General features: G+C 42.1%; 1 protein-coding gene across 2 annotated transcripts in view; it reads left to right on the plus strand.

Moving 5' to 3' along the window:
* Positions 1–16,527, plus strand: part of LOC150077208 (solute carrier organic anion transporter family member 4A1-like) — a 748,389-nt gene that overhangs the window by 603,781 nt on the left and 128,081 nt on the right. The gene's annotated exons all lie outside the window — the stretch shown is intronic.

Genomic DNA, 16,527 nt, shown 5'->3' on the forward strand with positions numbered 1-16,527 from the left:
ATGACAAAAAACTCCAATTTTCTTCAGAAAGGTAAAAAATTCAGGAATATTTGCATTGTCACCAATGACATTCTCTAAAGTTATTGGTTTCCCAAGGTTAACCAGAGATTGCAGGGTTGTATTTCTGTCTTGTTTATAGTATGGCCATTCAATGACAATGTGTTTCACAGTCAAATTTACTCACAGGAGATGATCCACTGTGGTGGATCATCTCCTGTGAGTAAATGAAGGTGAGTCAAATGTGTATGGAGTACTTCTTCTCGTCTTGATGAACTGACACTGGAACGCCAAATTCCAGGATCCTGTTTAAATTGAAAAAGTTTATTTGTTTGGGAGTGCCAGAGTGCTGTCCATTCTGTTAGGCATGCACCATGAATGATTTGTGGATAGTCTGATGCTGGAACAGGTTTTTGATTTGATTTGATTTTGTGTTTATTGGCGCAAAAACAACTAAGGCTATACTGCGCCAGGAAATGATTAAAATAACACTAAAGATGAATTCTGGTAACCTTTAAAAAGGTTACCTCGTCAAATTATTTATATATATAAATATATAAAAGCAGTATAAGTTTAAAAATAAATGATCCAATTTATATGTGTGTGTATATATTCATAGCTTGTAAAAACTTAAAAACTGCTGACACGTGGTCGTTGTCTGATAAAATCTGACTGAGTGTATAAGGCTCAGTCGGATGAGTAAAAGCGGTAAAATATATATTGCGAACATGGGTAAAATTAACGCAATATACTAAAATATGCTTTATTGATAAAATGGTGTCGCAAGTTGTTGTTGTTGTTGTTGTGGGATTTATTGGCACAAGGGCTACTATGGCCAAATTGCGCCTGTTTCTTTCGAAAATTCATCAATACATTATAGATGGGTCTAGAAGTGGTTGTATACATTGATCATTTTCAGATAAATAAACAATTCTGATAAATTGGCATCATCTCCTAGTATATGTTTTAGTTGCAGTGGGTTTTGTGAATTCAGTAGAGATCTGAAACATGCAATTCTGGCTGAATGGTAACGTGGACACTCAATGATAATATGCTTCACGGTTAGTGTGGTACTACAAAGCGAGCAAAGTGGAGGATCTTCACCTAGTAGTAAAAATAAGTGTGTTAGATATGTATGGCCAGTTCGTGCTCTAGCAAGCACAACCTCTTCTTGCCTGTTTAATCGGGAACTGGATCTCCAAAACTGTGGATTCTGTTTTATTTGAAGGAGCTTGTTATCTGTTTGGTGATGCCACATTTCAGACCATATCTCAGTGCATATCTGCCGTATGATTGGTTTGTAGTCGGAATATGGAACTGGGATGTAATTGAAACAAGTAGGGTGTTTTGCTGCTTCATCTGCACGCTCGTTTCCTCGAATACCAACATGGCTGAGTATCCAGCAAAACGTTACAGTTTGCTCATTTTCACTGAGGTGATATAACTGAGATCTAATTTGTGGGATAAGTGGATGGAAATTTCGTGATTTATTCTGTAGGGCATTGACAGCACTTAAAGAGTCAGTGTATATTATGATCTGGGTGTCTAGATGGTCGTTCAGGACATTTAAAGCCATTTTTATCGCATACAGTTCAGCACTATAAACACTACATTCAAGTGGTAACTGGACAGAAACAGTGGTTGTAGGACTGATTACTCCAGCTCCTACGGATATATCAGTTTTGGAGCCATCTGTATATATTTGGAGACTGCGAGCATTGGCCAATGCATGAGACTCATGTAACTGTCTAATGTTGTTGTTCGATAGGGAGTGTTTTACCCACTGAAGAAAATATAGTTATCGCAAGGAGGTGTATACATTGCCCATGGTGCTTGTACTGCATCTGCAGCTTGAGATATATTTCCAAGATAGATGCCCCAGTCTTCTGTTAACTCTTGTAGCCGGATACCTGCAGGTTTATTTTCATTTGGTTTGTTTCTGTATAAGTTTACCCACTGAGGTTCAAAGAGATATGTCCAGATGGGGTGAGAAGGGAGGCTACGTAATTTGGCTGCATAGCTAAGAAGCAATACTTTCCTCCTGAGATTTAGTGGAGGCTCATTGGCATCTATATACAAACTTTGTACTGGGGACGTCTTAAAAGCTCCGGAGGCAATCCTCAGAGCACTATGTTGAATTGGATTGAGCCAAGCCAAAGCTGTCTTACGTGCAGAATCATATACTGGAGCTCCATAGTCCAGACGAGATCTTATTAAGGTTCGATATAGATGCAGAAGCGTGAAGCGATCGGCTCCCCATGCCATGGAAGAGATAACTTTGAGGATATTCAACTTTTTCATGCACTGCGTCCGTAATTGCCTTAGATGTGCCTGAAAAGTAAGTTTAGTGTCAAGTACTAGTCCCAAGTTGATTGATTGATTGAGTTGAGTTTTATTGGCGCATCAGCAACTAAGGCTATAATGCGCCAAAACCTTGTCATAAAAAGGTAAAACTTTCAGTGACCTAATGAATTAGGTCACTAAGTCAGGGTATAAAAACAAGTATAAACTATAAAAGACAAAGATCAGTAAACAAGTAACCATAGTAAATGTTAAAATAATAAGTTTTTTTTTTTTTTTAAATGCGTGTAAAAAGGTTTAATGATCTTAGGAAACTAAAAACAGCAGACACATTGTCATTGTCGGATAAAATCTGACTGAGTGTATACGGCTCAGTCAGATGGTTAAAAGCGGTAAAACGAGCATTTCTAAAACTGGTACAGTTACATAAAATATGTTCAACGGATAAAATGGTGTCACACTGCTCGCACATAGGAGGGTCATCAGCCCTCAGCAAAAAGGAGTGTGTAATATGACAATGTCCTATGCGGAGCCGAGCAAGAACAACTTCCTCTTTGCGATCTCTGCGTAAGCTGGACCGCCAAGGATGGATCACAGGCTTAATTCGACATAATTTGTTTGTAGTAATCAGTCGATGCCACGAATCTTGCCACTGAGATTGTAAATTATTACGGATCACTTGCCTGTAGTCTGTATAGGGGACCAACAGGCCAAGATTATCCATCAGGGCTGCCGATTTGGCTGCAATGTCAGCCAAATCATTTCCTGTAATCCCGATGTGACTGGGGATCCAGCAGAAATGGATATCGAATCCACTTACATAGAGGCTGTATATTATCTGCTGAATTCGGGACAGTGTTGGATGATTGCTGTGTGACATCGCTGATAAAGCCTGTAGTGCACTCATTGAATCGGCATATATAATACACCGTTGGTAACGGTGTTTTCTTATGTGATCTAGAGCTAACTCTATGGCATGCAGCTCTGCAGTGTAAATGCTGCAGTTAACAGGTAACTGCTCTGATATGGTTTTATTTGGAAACACAGCAGCAGATCCTACATATGATTCTGACTTCGAGCCGTCTGTATAAACTGGCAAGAAGTCAGAATGTTCTGCACGGTGTTGTGAATAGAGCTGAAGGTAGACTGAAATTGGAGTATTCGACTTCGTCGCAATCTTCAGCGAGAAGTCACATGCTGGTGTTTGTGCATGCCAGGGTGGAAGGGGGTCCTTTGGTGATCGAGCGACCTTGTCTACCGAGATGTTAAGCTCATTGAGTAGCTCTTGAACACGAATGCCGAATGGGCGATTGGCGGTCCGTCGTGTGTTATAAAGATTTTCCCATCGTGGCTCGAAAACGGATGTCCACGTGGGATGGTCCGGCATCGACTTCAGCTTGAAGGCATATTGTAGCGACAACTGCATTCGTCGAAGCGACAGAGATGGTTCATTTGCTTCGACATACAGACTTTGGACAGGTGAGGTTCTGAATGCACCAGTAGCGATACGAATGGCTTGGTGATGGACGGGGTCAAGCCACCGAACAGCGCTATTCCTAGCAGATGCATACACCTGAGACCCATAATCTAATTTTGAGCGTACAAGTGCACGGTACAGACGTAGTAGAGTGCATCGGTCTGCACCCCAAGAGGTAGAAGAGAGAGAGCGGAGAATGTTAAGCCCTCTCGTACACTTTGTACGTAGCTGACGAATGTGTTGAACAAATGTCAACTTTTTGTCAAAAATGAGTCCCAGGAATTTCGCCTCTGATGCAACTGGAATGGTGCTTTGTCCAAGTCGTAATTCAGGCTCGGGGTGGAGGTTACGTTTGCGACAAAAATGGACGCAAACGGTCTTCTCCGGTGAGAACCTGAAACCATTGGCCGTGGCCCAGGTGTTAACACGGTCAATAGCTTGTTGTAGTTGTCTCTCAATAACCCTCATATTGCATGATTGAGAGAATATGCTGAAGTCATCGACATAGAGTGCACTGTTTACAGTTGGAGGAAGTTGTTCAGAAATAGAATTTATTTTAATGGCAAAAAGCGTAACACTTAAGACAGATCCTTGTGGTACCCCCTCCTCTTGGCAAAAAGGCCGCGAAAGGGAGGATCCTACACGAACTTGGAAATAACGGCAGGATAAAAAATTTTTAATAAAAATGGGGAGGTGGCCTCTCAGACCGAGATTGTAAAGGTCTTTTAAAATACCAAATCTCCAAGTTGTGTCGTACGCTTTTTCCATGTCAAAGAAGATGGACACCAAATGTTCTCTTTTTAGGAAAGCATCTCGAATAGATGTTTCCAGTCTAATTAAGTGGTCCAGTGTGGACCTATTTCTTCGGAAGCCGCACTGAAAGCGGGAGAGAAGGTCGTTCGATTCTAGATACCATAAGAGACGAGCATTAACCATTCTCTCCAATATTTTGCACAGACAGCTGGTCAGAGCAATAGGACGATAGTTTTTTGGACATTTAGGATCCTTTCCCGGCTTAGCAAAAGCAAGTATAATTGCCTTGCGCCAGGTATCCGGAAAGTGCTCTTCAAGGAAGATTCTGTTATACAGGAAAAGCAAACAGTCCATGGATTCTGATGAAAGATGTTTGATCATTTCATAGTGGATGTTGTCTGGTCCAACAGCGGTAGCCTTTGTATAGGCAAGTGCTGTTTTTAGCTCGTGGATAGTAAATGGCCCATTATATGGGTGGGAACCCTTCGATGTGAACTTAAGGGCCTGATTTTCACTCTTGCACTTTAAGACCAGAAACTCTGGGGAGTAAGATGACGTTGCAGAGATGTTAGAAAACGTTTCCCCAAGAGCATTGGCTATTGCAGTAGAGTTTGCAATAGTACATCCCTTATATTCAAGGACCGATGAGGGGTGTGCTGTGTATTTACCCTTCATTTTCCGGATTTTTTCCCAGACTACCTTGGAGTTGGTAGACTGGTTAATAGATGATGTAAAACGGATCCACGATTCCTTTTGACTCTGACGACGGATGTAGCGAGCTTTGGCTCGCGCACGTTTAAAGGCTATAAGGTTGGTCGTGGTAGGATATCGGCGGAATATCCCCCACGCTTTGTTTTGGGCCTTTTTTGCTGTCGTGCATTGGGAATTCCACCAAGGTTTGGGAAATGGTGGAAACCGGGCAGATGTTTTTGGAACTGCATTCGCAGCTGCTTGGACGATAACTTCTGTGATGTACGTTACTGCTTCATTGATAGGCTCTTGGCTGACGGTACTGAGATCAAAATTTGCCTGATTTTGGAAGGCAAACCAGTCAGCCTGATCAATCTTCCACCGTGGTAACCTGAAAGGAAGACATGGTCTCCCACTGTGTAACAAGGTTATCACAGGGAACTGATCACTTCCGTATGGATTCTCCTCCACTTCCCAAGTGAGTGAAGGGAGTAGAGAAGGGGAGCAGATAGAGAGATCAATGGCAGAAAAAGTACGGGTAGGTATGTGGAAGAAGGTGTTTTTTCCAGTATTCAGAAGGGAAAGGTCATTGTCATTGAGCATACGCTCTATGACTCGTCCCCTTCCGTTGATGTTAACACTACCCCACAGGGTGTTATGTCCGTTAAAATCCCCGAGAAGTAAGAAAGGGGGAGGCAGCTGCGTTAGAAGATCATCAAGGTCTGCCTGGGTGATGTCAGTCCCAGGTGGCAAATAAATGGAGCACACAGTTATTAAAAATCCCACTGAAAGGCGAATTGCAACGGCCTCTATGCTGGTTGTAATTAGCAAGGGCTGCACTGGGGTCTGGTTACCCACAAGGATAGCCACTCCCCCATGTACAGGGCCATCCGCAATTCTATCCTTTCGAAAAAATGTGATGTTGTGCATTGTGGGATCATCATTTGCCTTTAGATATGTCTCCTGCAAGCAAAAGCAAACTGGCTCGTGCTTTTGCAGGAGGGCCTTGATGTCATCAATATTTCGTCGGAATCCACGACAATTCCATTGTAGGAATTTAGCCATTATTTTGGCTTGGTGGGTCCATCAGGCGGCTTCCGAGGTGCTGAGGGCTTACTTTTGTCAGTCTTGGATTTATCTTTTTTGGGGAAGAATGGACGCTGTCCGGTGTCCATTTCTTCCTCCGCAAAGAGTTCCAGGACTGATTCATCCGGTACCTCCTTATTCTCTACATCCATTTTTTCTGTTATTGCGGGTGGCTCTTTCGAACTTTTTGGACTGTCTTTACCACTTGGTTTGGGTAGTGGTGGAGCATTAGGAGGTACGGATATAGGAGTGGCAGCTGATTGTGTTTTTTTGGTGGGCTTTTGTGTACTCAATAAATAGCGTGCAATCGGAGTGAATGACTCTCTTGGTGGTATAGTCATCTCAGTTTGTGTCCCGATAGTGCTCTTAGCAGAAACCTTCTGGGCATATGAAGGTTTCCCGCTATTTATTGGTTGGATATGTTTTCTGGCCTCTGGGTAGGAAATATTCAGCTCTGTTTTCAGTTTTTGGATTTCTTTTTCGTCCTTCCACCGCTGGCATGCTCTTGAATAGGCGGGGTGCTCACCTTGGCAGTTGACACAGGTGGGTTTTGGAGCTGAACATTCCTTGCTCTCGTGGTCTTTCATACCACATCGAGCACAGGCAGGGTTACCACGACAAGATGTTTGTGAGTGGCCGTATTTTTGGCATCTAAAACACCGCAGTGGGTTTGGGATATAAATCCTCACTGGGCAATTTAGATAACCTGCCTTGATGGAACTTGGAGGCCGTGGGGTGTTAAATGTGAGGATAAGAACTCGGGTAGGGACGAGATTCCCATCCTTCCGTATCGATATCCTTTTTACAGCTGTGACTCCTTGGTCTTTTAATTCAGAGCAGATCTCTTCTTCAGAAACATGAAGAAGGTCCCACTCTGAAATGACGCCTCTAGAAGAGTTCAAAGTTTTGTGGGGGGTGACAATGATAGGTATTCCCCCTATTGATGTGGCGTTCAGGATTTTTTCCGCCTGTTTAAAATTGGTAGCTTCGACCAAAAGGTCGCCAGAACGCAGTCGTTTAACGGATTTGGGCGAACCTGCCAACCCTTCTAATCCTTTCTGGATGAAGAAGGGTGACATCTTTCCAATGGACTGCTCTCCGGTGGAATGGAGAATGAGGAAAAGCGGTGTAACTGATGGTGGTTGTTTATCCTCAGTTCTGGCTCGTTTTGCAGAGGTGTTATCTGCGTCATCATCTCGATTAGGTAGGGGCCTTGTTGGGGCCCCAGAAGAAGGATTTAAATTACTCATGAGAGTAAAGAAAAAATGTCTGATGCCTAAGTACCTCACCCACCACGGAGCCCTACGAGGGGGTGCCCACTCGTGAACTAGCAGGTACTGCGTACACGAATGGGACGCCGAGTTCGCTTAGAACACCATACCCACGTTACCAATAAGTCTTTATCCCGTCCCAGGACCAAAGGGAGGAAGACTTATTGGAACGCAGTTGACCCTAGCAGTATAGAACCACCCGCCGATTGATCCCAGTCGAGCCGGTCCGGGACCGCCCGTCTTGTCGAAGCAGGGGCCAAAGTGGTGTATTAAGGCTGGGCCCCTCAACCACCAGGATCCCCCTTTCCGCTTCCACGGGTCGCGGCGCACGGCTGCACACGCCGGATTCCAAAGATGTAACCCTGGAACCAAGGTATGGGCGTTAGATCCCAGTGATGCTAATCTGGAAACCCAGCAGCATCACTGGGAGGTCCCCTCACCACGTACAGGTGCCCACGTCGAGGGGACTAGTCCCAAGAACCGGATATTGTTGCTGAGTGGTATTTGTTGGATTCCTAACCTTAGTTCAGGATCTGGATGCAGCTGACGCTTTTTGCAAAAGTGGATAGCAGTTGTTTTTGATGCAGAGAGGCGATAGCCATTATGAGATGCCCATGATTGTATTTTGTTTATTGAGGGCTGTAATTGATGCTCGATTGAGCGCATATTTTGTGAGTGGCAGGATATTGTAAGGTCGTCTGCATATAGATAGGTGTCAACATTAACTGGAACATTCTCTGTTACATTGTTTAAATTAACTGCAAAGAGCGTCGCACTAAGAACTGAACCTTGTGGGACCCCTTCTTCTTGGACAAATGTGCGGGATAGAGAATTACAGTAACGCACTTGAAAGGTTCTATTTTGTAGAAAGCTCTGTATGATTAGTGGTAGCTGACCTCGGAGTCCTGTGGCATACAGATTTTGAAGAATGCCATAGCGCCAGGTGGTATCAAAGGCTTTCTCTATATCCAGACAGACCATGACAAGATGTTCTTTACGGATAAAAGCATTCCGTATGTTGGATTCTGCCTTGATCATAAGATCTAGAGTTGACCGATTTTTTCTAAAGCCATACTGGTTCCTGTTTATTATCAAATGAGATTCTAGGTACCATATTAATCGGGTGTGAATCATTCTTTCTAATGTTTTACCAAGGCAACTACTAAGAGATATTGGCCGATAGTTTTGTGGATTTGATTGATCCTTTCCAGGTTTGACAAAAGCTAGGACTATTGAATGGCGCCAAGAAAGAGGGTAGTAGCCTTCAGAGAATATCCGGTTGAAATATATCAGTAAGGAGTTCATAGCTTTCTTCTTTAGGTGTTTGAGCATGATATAGTGTATCCCATCAGACCCTGGTGCACTATTAGCTGACCTATTTAAGGAGCTCTCTAGTTCAAGTAGTGTAAAAGGTCGATTATATGGAAGAGATGCCATTGTTTTAAAGGTAAGCTTATGCTTTTCTGCGTTGTCTTTTATCTGTTTAAAGGCTGACTCATATGCGGATGTGGCAGAGATTTCAGAAAAGGATTCGGCTAGGGCGTTTGCAATTTCTATTGCAGAGGAGTAATCTTTGCTCTTCCAACTTATAATAGGTGTTGATTCCGGGTGCGATTTACCATTCAGCTTTTTAATTTTGTTCCAGATTTTTCTGCTCTCTGTATTTTTATTAATGGTGGAAACAAACCGGATCCAAGAATCTTTTTTCGCTTTTTTCTGCACATAGCGTGCCTTAGCTTTACGTTTCTTAAAATTTATGAGGTTGTCAGTTGTTGGGTTTTTACGAAATAGATTCCATGCTTTATTCTGTTCTTTTTTGGCATCACGGCATGCATCATTCCACCAGACATTGGCTGTTGTTGTTGTTGTTATTGTTATTTTTGGCGCAAGGGCTGCTTAGACCATATTGCGCCTATCAGTGATATGAAAGTTATCAATGGTGACTGTTATGGAAACAGTCAGAGACGATCATATAGTTTTATTCGTTTAAGAAAACAGAATAACTCCAAGGGATTAGCATCGTTGCCTATGATGTGAGAGAGTTTTAGAGGTTCTTTTAGATTTGGAAGGAAGCTGAATGAACATTGCCGAGCATGTTTGTACAGAGTGCATTCAACAAGAATGTGCTTCATTGTTAGCTGACAGTTGCATTGAGAACACTGTGGAGGATCATTTCCTGTAAGGAGAAATAGGTGAGTAAACTGGCTGTGGCCGATTCGTGCTCTGGTTAAGATGACTTCTTCCTTTCTGTTAGTACGAAAACTAGAGGTCCATAACTGTGGTTCTGATTTTATTTCCAATAGCTTATTACCTGTTTGAGCTTGCCATCGAAGTGTCCATTGTTCCTTACATGTCCTTCGTATCATAGGTTTGTAATCAACATATGGAACACAAAAGCCTGAAGATAATGGGTTAGATGGATGTTTTGCAGCATGGTCTGCGCATTCGTTTCCTGGGATCCCAGTGTGACCTGGGATCCAGCAGAAGATGACTACTTGCTGGCGTTCCTGAATAAGAATCATCTTACTTCTTATGGTTTGTATTAAAGGATTGGTTGGTGAGGAGATGTTTTGTAGGGCTACTAGTGTACTCTGCGAGTCGGTATATATTATACTTTTTTTAATGGAGCAATGAATAATATTTTCTAGGGCAAGTTTAATGGCGAATAACTCAGCTGTATAACTGCTGCATTCAGTAGGCAGAGATACAGAGATGGTGTTAAAAGGGAAAACTGCTGCAGCACCTACTCCACTATCAGACTTTGATCCATCTGTGTATATTTTCATGAAATGCGGATAATTTTGTGTGTGAGAAGTATGAAGTTGTCGCACGTTAATATTTGCAAGGGAATCTTTTCCCCAGTTCAGGAAGTAATTGTCACAGGATGGATTAACCCAGGACCATGGGGGAACTGAAGTGTTTGGATCTTGGAGGACTTTTTCAAGGTGCACATTCCAGCTTTCAGATAGAGCCTGCAATCTGATGCCAGTAGGTTGGACTGCTCTGGGTTTATTTCTGTAGAACATTTTAAACTGTGGATCACTAAGTATAGGCCAAATTGGATGGGTAGGCATGCTTTGAATTTTAGCGGCATAATTCAAAAGTAACACCTTCCTTCTGAGGCAGAGTGGAATTTCATGGGCTTCGGCGTAGAGACTTTGTACTGGCGATGTTCTATAAGCACCTGTAGCAATCCTAAGGGCAGAATGTTGAACAGGAGCAAGCCGTACTAGCACACTCTCCCTAGCAGAGTCATACACCGGGGCTCCATAATCAAGACGAGATCTGATTAGAGTTCTATACAGGTGAAGTAAGGTGTAACGGTCAGCACCCCATGTTGTAGAAGAAAGAACTCTGAGAATGTTCATTTTTTTCTGGCAGGTTGTCCGGAGATATTTGATATGTTCTAAAAAATTAAGTTTCCTATCAAAAATTAGACCGAGGAGGCGAATGCTACTCATAACTGAGATAGGATGATTTGTTAGGTGTAGCTCTGGGTCAGGATGCATCCCTCGTTTGTTACAAAAGTGAATGGCACTCGATTTTTGATGAGATAGTCTGTAACCATTCTGTGTCATCCATAGTTCAATATTGTTTAGTGAGATTTGTAGTTGCCTTTCAATGAAGTTCATATTCGGCGAACTGCAGGAAACAGTCAGATCATCAGCATAGAGATATGAGTTCACAGTCTTGGGAATACATTTGGAAATATGATTTATTCTCAATGCAAATAAAGTAGCACTGAGAACTGAGCCCTGTGGTACTCCTTGCTCTTGTATGTAGATTTGTGAGAAGACTTCTCTATAGCGAACTTGAAAAGATCTATACTGAAGGAAGTTTTGTATGTAGCATGGTAAGTGACCTCTCAGGTCAAGGGAATGAAGATCTTTTAAGATACCAAAACGCCAGGTGGTGTCAAAGGCCTTCTCTATGTCAAGGCAGACCATGACAAGATGTTCATTTCGTATAAATGCATTCCTGATATTTGTTTCAGCTTTAACCATAAGATCTAGGGATGAGCGATTTTTTCTGAAACCAAACTGGTTATCAGAGATTAGATGTTTTGAATCCAGATACCATGTTAATCGGCGGTGTATAATTTTTTCTAATGTTTTATTCAAACAACTGGTAAGAGAGATGGGTCTATAATTGTGAGGGATAGAATGATCTTTGCCTGGTTTGGGAATTGCCACTACATAGGAGTGATGCCAGCGAGTGGGGTATGAATGTTCAATGAATATACGGTTGTAAAAGGTCAGCAGCAATGACAGTGATTTATTGTCTAAATGTTGAAGCATTATGTAATATACTCCGTCAGGACCAGCAGCACTGTTCTTTGAGGAATATATAGCTTTTTGAAGTTCGATCATAGTAAGTGTCTGATTGTATGGTAGAGAAGCAGCGGTTTTGAAGTTAAGTTTTGATTTTTCGGCTGAGGCTTTGATCTTCTGAAATGACGGATCATACGAGTTCGAGGCAGACAACTGGGAGAATATTGTCCCTAGAGTATTCGCAATTTCTGCAGGACTAGAGAGCTCCTGTCCATTCCAGTTGAATATTGGCGAGGATAATGGAGGAAATTTGCCATTTAGCTGTCTTATTTTTTTCCATATTGTTCTTACATCAGTATTTTTATTTACTGAAGTCGCAAATCGGATCCAAGAGTTTTTTTTAGCTTCCTTTCTGATGTGTCGGGCTTTGGCTCTTAGTTTCTTATAATTTATAAGGTTGTTGGTAGTAGGGTATTTGCGAAATATATTCCACGCTCGGTTTTTTTCTTTTTTGGCATTCTTACATTCATCGTTCCACCAATAATTTATAGGTCTGTAGGTGACTGATTGTGATTGTGGGATGGCAATGGATGCAGCTGCTAGAATTTCTTTGGTGATATGATCAGTGGCTGTGTCAATTGGGAAGGATTCAATGATCTGTTTATCAAATGAAACATGAGAGGTATACTTGGCCCAATCTGCCTTGGTAAATTTCCATTTTATTTGGTTTTTTGCAGTTGAAGAGCGTGATGTTTGGATCTTACAGATTAATGGGTAGTGGTCACTGTTTAGTGGATCATCTAGAGCTGTCCACTCAATATTAGGAAAGAGGATCGGAGAGCATATTGATAGATCTATTGCAGACACTGTTCCTGTTGGGAGATGGATATAAGTGGGTGAACCAGTATTTAGGATGGTTAAGTTTTGTCTGTCAATGAGCATTTCAATGAGTTGCCCTCGTCCATCTGCACTGGGAGAACCCCACAATGGATGGTGTCCATTGAAGTCGCCCAATAAACAGAAAGGGGTTGGCAACTGCATTATAAGATTTTCAAGTTCGTGAATAGTACACGGATGATTGGGTGGTAGATAGATCGAAACAAGAGTCAGAGTGATGCCAATTGCTATTCGGGTAGCAACGGCTTCTATAGAGGTTTGTAAAGAAATGCGTCTGCATGGGACTCGCGAATCTATGAGTATGGCTACTCCACCACGAGCATTATTTGCAATAGGTCTATCTTGTCTGAAAAGAGTATAGTTTTTTATCAAAGGAGATACCTGAGGAGTCAGATATGTCTCCTGTAGGCAGATGCCCACTGGTTTATGCTGCTTAATTATGTCGTATATGTCATCAATGTTGCTCCTAAAGCCTCTACAATTCCATTGGACAACGTTGTTCATTATTTCAATTTAGATGAAGGAACTGAATCTGACTGCTTTTTGGAAGTCTGTTTGGCACGGTCAATTTTAATCCTTTCTCTTTTTGAGAAAACCGGTCTTTGGTCTATTTCATCCTCTGGATGGATCTCCAGAATGGTTTCGGTATCATCTTGATTGGAAATTTCATTAGTATCCATAAGGGAGGAGTCAAATGTCTGTTTTCGATTAGAATCTGCGTTATCTGCTTGGACGGATCTTACGGGATCTGCACCGGCAGAAGGTGGTATCGTGACTGGTGTATTGTTAGCTCTAGTAGAAATCTGTTGCTTTGAAGGTTGAGGTGCAGAAATGAGCAGGGAACGAGCCCATTCTGAAATAGAGGTATTTGGAGGTATTGATGTATCAGTCTGCACCGATACTGAATGAAACTTTGTAGCGGCTTCAGCATACGTGCGTCTAGGCGTGATTAGTTGTATTTGCTTTCTGGCTTCTGGGAATGAAACTTTTTTTTCTCATATTTCCATTGTTCGCAATTTTTAGAAAAGGCTGGATGGTTACCTTTACAATTGGCGCAGAGTGGAGCCTGGGCTTTACAGTCAGCCTGGGAATGATCTTTTGAACCACAGTTAGGACATACGGGGTCTCCTCGACAGACTGTTTGTGAGTGTCCGAATTTCTGACACTTGTAACATCTTATTGGGTTCGGGATATATGGGCGAATGCGACAATGCAAATACCCTGCTTTTACGGATGAAGGTAAATTAGGTGAGCTGAATGTCAAAATTATGCTACGAGTTGGAAGGAGTTCTCCATCTTTTTTCATCATAATTCGTTTTGCCTGTGTGACTTTCTGGTCCTGCAGTTCCTGAACAATTTCTTCTTCTGATACATTCATTAGGTCCCATTCAGAAATAACGCCTTTGGATGAATTAAGTGTGGCATGTGGGGACACTTTAACTGAAACTCCACCAAATGAGGTGAGTCTGAGTAGAGACTCAGAGTGTTTTGAGTTGGTGGTCTCAACAAGCAGGTCGCCAGATTTCAGTCGTCGTACCATTTTAGGGGAGCCAGCTACGCTCTCAAGACATTTTTGAATGAGGAATGGTGATAAACTACCCAACGATTGGTTAGTTAGCGAATGCAGAATCAGAAAACTTGGGTTTTCCATTCGGGGAGCATCCGTCCTCAGTCTCTTTGGATTGGATAAGTCATTATCGGGTATGTGCAAATCCAGTGTATTTGGATTTGCAGTCCTAATCGGTGGAAAATTGTCACAGTCCATGTTTTGCTCCTTTTGGCCCTGGGGGTTGGTTTTACCACCCAGATTTCCGGCCCCGCCACGGGGAGGCAGGAGCAGTGCCACAAGGTGACCAAGCGGCTAAGTTAGTTAGTTAGTATTATTAGAAATAAAAAACAGAAAGGTAACTTTCCTTTCTGGGCCTTTGCCTACTTCTTCTAGTGCAAAAGAGCTACACTAATTAATAAATAAAGAAAACGGTTGTTGAAACAAAATATAATCTATCACTTGAAGGCTCTTTAGAGATAACGCTTTGAGATACGCAAAGAAATCGCTTGGTCACGGAACGCTTGGCACCCGGGGCCAGACATTGGCATGTCTATGAGGACCAACTCTGATTTTGGGTATAGAACAAGTTGCAGCTGTTTTTATCTCTGCAGTAATGTGGTCAGTAACAACATCTATAGGCTGGCTTTTGATGACTTGATCATCAAAGAAAATTGCATTGGTGAACTTGTTCCAATCTGCCTTGTTAAATTTCCATTTTCTGTGGCTGGTTATATGTGAGGTTCTATTTGTTTGCAATTTGCAAATGATCGGATAATGATCACTATTCAGTGGGTTACTTAAAACTAACCACTGAATAAGTGGGAATAGTTTTGGAGAACATATTGATAGATCTATGGCAGTAGATACTCCAGTGGAAAAGTGGAAATAAGTGTTAGCACCAGTATTTAATAATGTGAGATTCTGATTGTCCAGAACTGTTTCGATGAGTTTTCCTCGTTTGTCTATCTTGGGAGATCCCCACATAGGATGGTGCCCATTGAAATCCCCTAGCAGAATGAAAGGAGATGGAAGCTGCTTTATAAAATCCTCCAGCTCTTTTACAGTAAATTCTTTGTTTGGGGAGAGATACACAGAGACTACGGTTAGCATAAAACTGAAAACAGTACGTACTGCTACAGCCTCTAAAGTGGTCTGTAGAGGGATTTGTTTGGTAGGAACCTTGTTGTCAATAAGTATGGCTACGCCTCTTCTTGAGTTAGTGCTGCTTCTGTCTTGTTGGTAGATACTATAGTTTTTGATCACTGGAGTCATCTGTGGAGTTGCATTAGTTTCTTGCAGGCAGATGATAACTGGATTATGCTGTTTGATGAGATCATAAATGTCAAAAATATTGCTTCGTAGACCTCTACAGTTCCATTGTATAATGTTCTGCATTATTTAGTTTTAGAGGTTGTAAAAGGTTCAGTCTGTTTTTTGTATCCAGCCTGTTTGGATCGATCTAGTTTCATCCTTTCTTTTTTCCGGAAGGCAGGACGCCCAGTGTCCATGTCGTCTTCTGCGTGTAAATCTAAAATGGTCTCTTCTTGCAGAGTACCAGAATCTATATCTATATTTCCTGAGCATGGTTGGTCAGCATTGTTTGACGCTGATGCTTTCAATTTTGTAGTTTCTGGCAAAGTATCATTTGCAGTTGGTGGTACTGTTAGCGGAGTATTGCTAGCGCAAGTTACTTTCCATTGTTCTGTAGATGGTTGTTGTGGGGACGAAAGCACTGATCGAGCCCAATCGGCAATTGAAATAGATGGGGATACTGTGACTGCTGTTTGTGTACCAGTTGATTGATATTTTTTGGTTGCTGCGGCATAGCTAACTTTTGGCATATTGAGCATAACTTGCTTCCTAGCTTCTTGGTAGGTGACCTTTTTTTCAACTTTGTATTTTTGGATGTTTTTTCCTAACCTCCAGAGTTCACATGCTTTTGAATACGCAGGGTGCTGGCCTTTACAATTTGGACATTGTGGCGTTTCTGCAGTGCAGTCAGTTTGTAAATGGGCTTTAGAGCCACAGTTCGGGCAGGTAGGGTCCCCTCGACATACTGTTTGTGAGTGTCCAAATTTTTGACATTTGAAACATCTGATTGGATTGGGAATGTAGGGACGTACTCGACAGTTAAGGTATCCGGCTTTCACACATGATGGTAGGGTTGGTGTACTGAACGTTAGAATAATGTTCCTAGTGGGAACAAGTTCACCATCTTTTTTTAACATTATTCGT

The sequence above is a fragment of the Mastigoproctus giganteus genome, chromosome 12, assembly GCF_048544385.1.
Source record: "Mastigoproctus giganteus isolate SK-2022 chromosome 12, ASM4854438v1, whole genome shotgun sequence".
NCBI classification, from domain to species: Eukaryota; Metazoa; Arthropoda; class Arachnida; order Uropygi; family Thelyphonidae; genus Mastigoproctus; species Mastigoproctus giganteus.